Raw genomic sequence first — 7,500 nt, 5'->3', positions numbered from 1 at the left:
TTTGGTTGGTTAATCCGATCAGTTCACCGATGGTCAGCAAGTATGATGGTCCTAATGATGATCCTGCACGTATTTCGTGTGTATCTTACAGGTGGATTTAAAAAACCTCGCGAATTAACTTGGGTTACGGGTGTGGTTCTAGCTGTATTGACTGCATCTTTTGGTGTGACTGGTTATTCCTTGCCTTGGGACCAAATTGGTTATTGGGCAGTCAAAATCGTGACAGGCGTACCTGACGCTATTCCTGTAATAGGATCGCCTTTGGTAGAGTTATTACGTGGAAGTGCTAGTGTGGGTCAATCCACTTTGACCCGTTTTTATAGTTTACACACTTTTGTATTACCTCTTCTTACTTCCGTATTTATGTTAATGCACTTCCCAATGATACGTAAGCAAGGTATTTCAGGTCCTTTATAGAGAAGATAGATTATAGATATTTGTAATCGATCATATATCATTTCGGGGAGGACCGATAGTATTTCATTGCTACAAACATGGATTATTGAAAAGAATAATCCATGGTATTTAGATATTTCCCTTCAACTAATTCTGAAGCATTGTATTCTTTATTTGATACGAATAGTTGAAGCGGATTCTCCGAAGAGAAGATGGATTATGGGAGTGTGTGACTTGACCTATTGATTGGGCCGTGCAGATAGATAATTTTATCTGCCACATTGGAATTCACAAACAAATGTGTCTCTCTTCCAACCACCGCGGAAGTCCCTCTACAGAGAGAGGATAGGCTGGTTCGCTTGAGGAGAATCTTTTCTATGATCAGACCCGAATCATGTCGTGCATGAACAGGCTCCGTAAGATCCAGTGGAATAAGTAATGTGGCATGATCCAGATTATCTTCTATCTATTACACTTACTTATAGTATGGAAATGCATTCATTTCCTCTGCATCTATCCCGATCTACGATACTATCGGAGTGAAACAAGGGATCTAAGGAAGAACAGAGGCTAGACTGTATTAGTAACAAGTAAATCCTTTGTATGTAAGAAGACTCAAGAGATTGTGGGGATAAACACCAATCACAAGGCATGAGACGATCCAAAAAGCACTTGATCATGATCAAATCTGTAAGCCCACTTGGGTATTGAGCATTTACCTGTAAGAACTGAATTGCTTGCAATGGATAGTTGCAACTCCGGAAAATGGAATTCGGCAAATATTTTTTTACATGGAGTCATATTATATGTGTGGATTACATATAGATTTGATATGGATCCATTTTTTATTCCTTTGATTCTTGCTCGAGCCGGATGATGAAAAATTATCATGTCCGGTTCCCTCGGGGGATGGATCCATAAGAATTCACCTATCCCAATAACAAAGAAACCTGACTTGAATGATCCTGTATTAAGAGCTAAATTGGCTAAAGGGATGGGGCATAATTATTACGGCGAACCTGCATGGCCCAATGATCTTTTATATATTTTTCCAGTAGTAATTCTAGGTACTATTGCATGTAACGTAGGCCTAGCAGTTCTAGAACCGTCAATGATTGGTGAACCAGCAGATCCATTTGCAACGCCTTTGGAAATATTACCTGAATGGTACTTCTTTCCCGTATTTCAAATCCTCCGTACAGTACCCAATAAGTTATTGGGTGTTCTTTTAATGGTTTCAGTGCCAACGGGATTATTGACAGTACCCTTTTTGGAGAATGTTAATAAATTCCAAAATCCATTTCGTCGTCCAGTGGCTACAACAGTCTTTTTGATCGGTACCGCAGTAGCTCTTTGGTTAGGTATTGGAGCAACATTACCTATTGATAAATCTCTAACTTTAGGTCTTTTTCAAATTGATTGAACTGTGAAATACCATGACGTATGTATCTAGGGAATAGTCGCTTCAAAATGAATCCTCCCTAGATACATTTCTTAAATTTCATTATAGATCCATTATAGATCTATTTCGAATATACGGATCGGGTTGTGCTAAAGATTCAAAACCAATTTGATTCTTCTCTTTCTTTATTTGATTCTTCTCTTTCTTTATAATTCTTCATTTCTTTCTTTATTCTTTATAAAATATAAAATAAAAAATGAAATAATTCCAATGGATTTAAAACTTATTCTTAGGTAAATCAATTGTGAAATGTTTCTGTAAAATGTCCAATATCCGTTTTACATCTTCTATGCGCAAATGTTCAATTCTCATAAGATCTTCTTGACTCTTACTCAAAAGGTCCAATAATGTATGTATATTGGACCTTTTGAGACAATTATAGGTTCTGGGAGGCAATTCTGATTGGTCAATAAAAATACATTCCAATGCAATTCCTTTTTTGTTTTTCTTTAGATTAGCCAATTTATCCTGAAAGGTAAAAAAAGGTACAGTACCCCTGTTTAGATTGTTTAGATTGTCCTCTAAATTTATGTCCTCTTCCTCCCCATGTAGAAAAGGAATAAATAAATCAATCAAATTACGGGAAGCTTCGTGAAGTGCTTCTTTAGGAGTTAAACTTCCATTCGTCCATATTTCTAGAAAAAGTATCTCTTGTTTCTCATTCCCATTCCCATAAGAATGAATACTATGATTCGCATTTCGAACAGGCATGGATACAGCCTCTATAGGATAACTTCCATCTTGATCGTTATTTGGGGTTTTCATACGATATCCGCGATCCCTCTCGATTTGTAATCCAATACACAAATCAATTGGTTCTGTCAGGCTAGCTATATGCTGTGTAGTATCAACCATTTTCACAGAAGGTGGCGAGATGATATCTTGAGCAGTTACGCATCTCGGACCCCTGACGAAAATAGATGCGTCGCAAGTTCCATACAGATTACTTCTCAATACAATTTCTTTCAAATTCATGAAAATTTCATGTACTGATTCTTCAATACCGACTATCGTAGAATATTCATGTGGTATCTTATCAGATTTTGCGCGTGTGATACATGTTCCTTCTATTTCTCCAAGTAAAGCCCTTCGCATAGCGATACCTATCATATCTGCTTGACCTTTCATAAGCGGGGACAGAATGAAACGTCCATAGGAAAGGCGCTTACTGTCTGTTCTTGATTCAACACACTTCCACTGTAGTGTCCGAGTGGATACTGCTACTTCCTCTCGAACCATACTAATATTATTGATCAGATCATTGAATCATTTATTTCTCTTGAAATCAGTTCAATTCTTATTTCTACACACGCCTTTTTTTAGGAGGTCTACATCCATTATGTGGCATAGGGGTTACGTCACGTACGAAACTTAATAGTATACCACTTCTGCGAATGGCTCGTAATGCTGCATCTCTTCCGAGACCAGGACCCTTTATCATGACTTCTGCTCGTTGCATACCCTGATCCACTACTGTACGAATAGCATTTCCTGCTGCGGTTTGAGCAGCAAATGGTGTCCCTCTTCTTGTGCCTCTGAATCCACAAGTACCAGCGGAGGACCAAGAAACCACCCGACCTCGCATATCCGTAACAGTTACAATGGTATTGTTGAAACTCGCTTGAACATGAATAACTCCTTTTGGTATTCTACGTCCATTCTTACGTGAACTAATACGCCCATTCCTACGCGAACCAATTCTTGGTATAGGTTTTGTCATATTTTAGCATCTCATAAATATGAGTCAGAGATATACGGATATATCCATTTCATGTCAAAACAGATCCTTTATTTGTACAACGGGTCCCTTACTTTAGAAAGGCCCTTTTTAGAAAGATTACCCTTGTCTCTGTTTATGTCTCGGATTGAAACAAATTACTATAATTCGTCCTCGCCTACGGATCAGTCGACATTTTTCGCAAATTTTACGAACAGAAGCCCTTATTTTCATATTTGTCATTCCTTAATTCCGAATCTACTCTTTTGAAGAAAATAAGTCTCTTGAAATTTTGAACCTCGAATTGTATCCCCATGGAAGAAATGTTTAAAAAGTCACCTAATCGTTCGAACCTTTGTTGCGAAGTCTATAAATTATACGTCCCTTGGTTGAATCATAACGACTTACTTCGATTTTGACTCTATCTCCTGGTAGTATCCGTATAAAACTACGTCGGATCCTCCCCGAAACATAACCTAGAATCAGATCTTCATTATCTAAACGAACCCGGAACATACCATTTGGAAGTGATTCAGTAATTAAACCTTCATGAATCAATTTTTGTTCTTTCATTTCAGGTAACCCCCTTGAAGTATCAACTAATGGAGGAGGAGTGATATTAGACAACCTGCCTTTTCTCTCTTTTTCACAAATCGAAAGTTACGGATCAAATTCGGATATTCAGAAGGATCACCATATATAACATAAAATTTCTCCTCCAATTCTTTTTAGTCGAGCTTCTCGATCTGTCATTATACCTCGAGAAGTAGAAAGAATTACAATACCTATTCCACCTAAAATCCTAGGAATTCGTTTATAGTTGGAATAGATTCGTAGACCGGGTCGGCTGATACACTTTAAAATATTTCTATATGTTCCTTTCTGATTCCTTCTATGTCGCAGGGTTAAAACCAAGAAATATTTCTTGTTTTCTCGATGTTTCCTAACATTTTCAATAAAACCTTCTCGTAGAAGTATTTTAATAATGTTTTCGGTTATATTAGTAGATGCTATTCGAGCTGTTCTTTTTTTATCCATGTCAGCATTTCTTATAGAAGTTATTATATCGGCAATAGTGTCCTTACTCATGACGAACTATAATTATTAGGGCTTCCCCATTTTGATATAATCAACATGTTCTGTTTTTTTTTTTTCTTGATTTTCATTTTCACTTTCAATTTTTTTTTTTATGAATTATTAAAGGTATATGCATAAGACACAATCTACTAATGGATTTGATCTACTTCAGATACCCTACTATATAATGGTCTCATCTACTAGTCTTTATAATACCTCAGGAGCTAATGAGACTATTTTAGTGAAATTCAACTGTCTCAATTCCCGAGCGATCGCGCCAAAAACTCGAGTTCCTTTTGGATTTCCTTCTTGATCAATGACAACCGCTGCATTGTCATCATATCGTATTATCATACCGTTGTCACGTTTGAGTTCTTTACATGTACGTACAATTACAGCTCTGATCACTTCTGATCTTTCGAGAGGCATATTGGGTACTGCTTCTTTGATTACAGCAACAATAACATCACCGATATGAGCATATCGGCGATTACTAGCTCCGATTATTCGAATACACATCAATTCTCGAGCCCCGCTGTTGTCCGCTACATTCAAATGGGTCTGAGGTTGAATCATATCATTTTTTTTTTTTTGAATCTCTTATTTCAATGCAAAGGGCGAAGGAAAAAAGAAAGAAATATTGTCTGTCCAGAAATAAATAAATCTGCAATTGTATTTTTCATCAAAAATACTCCTTTCTTTTGGTTTCACATCCCTATCCCACAATAACGAATTGAGTTCGTATAGGCATTTTGCACGCAGCTATTGAAATAGCTGCTCTGGCTACAGTTTCTGAGACTCCGCCCATTTCATAAAGTATTCGACCCGGTTTAACGACGGATACCCAATATTCGGGGGATCCCTTACCCGAACCCATACGTGTTTCTGTGGGTCTGACTGTAACGGGTTTGTCGGGAAATATACGTACCCAGATTTTTCCACCACGACGCGCATATCGTGTCATTGCTCGTCGCCCTGCTTCTATTTGTCTAGATGTGATCCAAGCGGGTTCAAGTGCCTGAAGAGCGTATCTACCGAAACAAATACGATTGCCTCGATAAGATATTCCCTTCATTCTTCCTCTATGTTGTTTACGGAATCTGGTTCTTTTGGGGTTATAGTTGATGGTTGTTTCTCAACCCCATCTCTACTGCAGAACCGGACATGAGAGTTTCGTCTCATCCAGCTCCTCGCGAATGAAACGATTCAATAATATTACAAATACACATGTATTTAATGAATAATACACTGAATCATGGGATTTCTTGATAGTTAATCCATCATGTAGGAATCTGTATATCTTGTATATACAGCAGCTAGACGTATCTTTCTATTTCGATTTATAATTTATAGGACGTATATTTCTATTTATGGATAATGAATGCCTTTCTTTTTATAACGAATCCTTCTTTTGGCCTTTACTGAATGGAATCGCCCAAAATTTTGCAATCCAATAAGGAAAGGTTCGCGGGCGAATATTGACTCTTTAAAATCTGCTTCATTCGTAGGGTCAACCCATGACCTTTCAGAATAAATAAAAGGGTTCTTGGTTGGTTTCGCCATCCCACCCAATGAATCATTAGGATTCGTTTTTAATAGAATCTTGTGCAGTCACAGGTTCCGTCGTTCCCATAGCTTCTCCATTAATGGTTAGGTCTGAACTCTACAGTGGAGCTCCCAATTTCATTTGTTCCCGAGTCAATCTCCTCAGTCTCTATTGACTCGAGGCTCTTTATTATTTTCATTTTTCCTATGAACCGGATTCATCTACTTATAAACGAATCCGTATTGATGCTTTATCACGCTGCCTTTTATGAGATGATTCATAGACCATACATATTGGAATCATATAGCATTGATTGATATTCTCCTCCTTTCTTTCTCTCACCCCTCCTTTTACCCATATCCCTCTATTTTCGCTTTACAAACCATAATCAGATTTTTTTTTCCTTTATGAAAAAAAAAAAAACGATTTCAGTTGCTACAACTATATGATCAACACATCATATAGTGACTGCTTTCTTGGATCTCGATAATACGAAGCAATGAGCTGGTTATTAGTTCTCTAGTTATTAGTTATGGGCTGGTCCATTGTTTTTTTTTTTTTTGAATCCAACTCTAAAGAAAAAACCAACGAGTCACACACTAAGCATAGCAATTCTACCAAATGATCAATCGAATTTTTATTCAACCCTATATAATTATAATTAATAATTAGAAATAATTAATAATTCTAATTAGAATTGTTCATTTTTGATTGAAGGGAAAAAGAATGAATGAAAGAGTTTGTCATTTTTTGTTCTATCGCAGTATAGAATGGGAAGGAAAGACCCATTATTGCTCATCTACAAATATCCAAATTTTGATGCCTAATACCCCATAGATAGTTCGAACTGTATAGGAACAATGATCAATTTTAGCTCGAATGGTTTGTAGGGGAACCCTACCTTCTCTGATCCATTCGACACGTGCAATTTCTTTTCCGTCGATACGCCCTGCAATTTGCACTTGAATTCCTTTTGTATCAGCTTGTTCAGTTAATTCAATAGCTTTTTTCATTGCCTTTCGAAACGAAACTCTATTCTTTAATTGTAGAGCTATATATTCTGCAAGAATATTAGGTTGTCCATAAGGTTTTGCAACTCTTGTGATAGCAATGTTAAGTCTCCGGTTCACAGAACGAAACCCTTTTTGTACATTGATCCGTAATTCTTCGATTCCTCGCGTTCGACCCTCTATTAACAAATTTGGGAATCCAATATAGATTATGACCTGAATTAGGTCGATTTTTTTTTTAATCTCTATATGTGCAATTCCTTCTGAACCAGATCTCATATTTTTTTGTACA

The sequence above is a fragment of the Tasmannia lanceolata genome, unplaced genomic scaffold, assembly GCF_043159265.1.
Source record: "Tasmannia lanceolata isolate RefF3 unplaced genomic scaffold, GAP_Taslan_0.1 ptg000959l, whole genome shotgun sequence".
NCBI lineage: Eukaryota > Viridiplantae > Streptophyta > Magnoliopsida > Canellales > Winteraceae > Tasmannia > Tasmannia lanceolata.
This window is presented reverse-complemented; position numbering follows the sequence as displayed.